The sequence below is a fragment of the Lissotriton vulgaris genome, chromosome 5 (genome assembly GCF_964263255.1).
Source record: "Lissotriton vulgaris chromosome 5, aLisVul1.2, whole genome shotgun sequence".
Taxonomy (NCBI): domain Eukaryota; kingdom Metazoa; phylum Chordata; class Amphibia; order Caudata; family Salamandridae; genus Lissotriton; species Lissotriton vulgaris.
Window position 1 is genome coordinate 1289820919 of NC_141693.1, and position 1739 is coordinate 1289822657.

At 51.8% G+C, this 1739-nt stretch overlaps 1 pseudogene; it reads left to right on the plus strand.

Moving 5' to 3' along the window:
* The first annotated feature begins 264 nt into the window (after positions 1–264).
* On the plus strand, positions 265–408 carry LOC147712480 (5.8S ribosomal RNA; annotated as a pseudogene).
* Positions 409–1739: the final 1331 nt, after the last annotated feature.

The window sequence follows — 1739 nt, forward strand, 5'->3', positions numbered from 1 at the left end:
GGCTGTCACCTATGCAGAGACCATGACACTCAGTGGTGGAGCACTCCCTCCTACTGGCCATGGTGGATGGTGGATGGCTGATGTGTATGAGGGGTGGCCCTCCCTTGTTGCCAAGTACCTATTTGTCAGGTGCTGTGTATATGAATTGGGGTTTGAAGTCTCAAGCTGACCTGCCTGAGTATCTGGGCAGGCATGTGATGGAACTGCCTTCTTCCTGCCTCTCCTGCACCTTACAGGTGGGCAGATGTCATGAAAGTTGCCTATGACTCTTGATAGTGGATCACTTGGTTCATGCATCGATAAAGAACACAGCTAACTCCACAAATTAGTGTGAGTTAAAGGACATATTGATCATCGCCACTTCTAATGCTCCTAGCGGCTCTGGGTTACTTTCTGGTCTGAGGGTGGTTTTAAGATGGATCACCCAGGGACCCTCTTAGGGCATGGCTAGGGATGTCACAGGAGGCTCTATTTCCATCACCCCCCAAAGTCTTTCCCCAATTGTCTGTTACAGAATCCATCCACTGGTCCCTGTGTGGTCCTATGCCACCAGTGCATCTGGCCTTCCCAGGAAGGGCAGCTGCCTGGACTGCCGCAGGGAGTGAAACACCCAGGGCACCTGGCTGATTGCTTCGTGTGGCCATCTGTGTTGTGCCACGGCTGAAAGCTTTGGTTGCCTACCTCTGCCCTGGTTAGCTGGCATCTTCAACCTTTGGTCAGGGTTTGAAAGAGGTCTACTCTCTGTAAGCAACCACTGCACCCAAGGTGTTGGCCTGGCTCCAAATACTTCACCATCCAATTAGGACCTCAGATTAGGTGTGGCGACCAAGCTGAGCCAAACCTTTATCTCTGTCCATGACCACCCTTATGCCGGTGTCCCGCTGCTGCTGCTCAAGGGAGGGAGGAGGCATGGTTCCAAGGAGAGGCTGCCTATACATGCACGGGGTGCATGGGGCTGCTACGCAGGATTGTGGGCACCCCTCCTTGCAAGTCAGAGGGACAACCAGATGGTATGAGTAGATGCCAGAGGAGGCGCTGGATTGTAATTTGATGGCATGTGGCCAGACCTCATGGGATGTGGGCTTCCGATCTCTATCCAAAATGTACATGGCAACTCTGTTTGGGGGCTCCATGTACTTGGGCAATCTGGTTGGTGGCTGGCCTTGACAATCTGGTGGGAGTTTGTACCAAGACATCTGGTAAATAGCTGAGGGGTCAGATGATCAGAGGGTCAGCAGGCATGGCTATCTGCAACTTATTGCTCGCCAGCGGTCCATAACTCTCCACTTTGTATGAGCTTAATTATTGACAAAATGGCTTGTTTGCTATTTTTAGGGGTGTACGGTGGTGAGCTTAAACCACCTCGGCTAAATGAGGGCTGAGTTCCAGGAAGGCAGATAGCAGCCCTGGCATGCAGGGCTAAAAGACTGGGTTGGCAGAAGCCAGCCAGGGAGAGCATGCATTCTTTCCTACCCAGGCCAAGTTTGAGAGAGAGGCTGGGTGCAGTCAGCACTCACACATGAAGGGACTTGTTCCCCCAGGTACCAACCAGAGCCATTTTTCCTTCCATGAGCAAGGTGACATCTGACAGAGGTGGAGTCTAGGGGGCATATTATCAAGGGGGCTTATGTCCGCTTTTTTGGCTTTAAAAGCCAAGAAAGCGGAGATAAAATTATCTCCCTATTACCTAGCTGTCGCTAACACCAGTTAGCGACAGCTAGTAGGAGATAGCGACCATC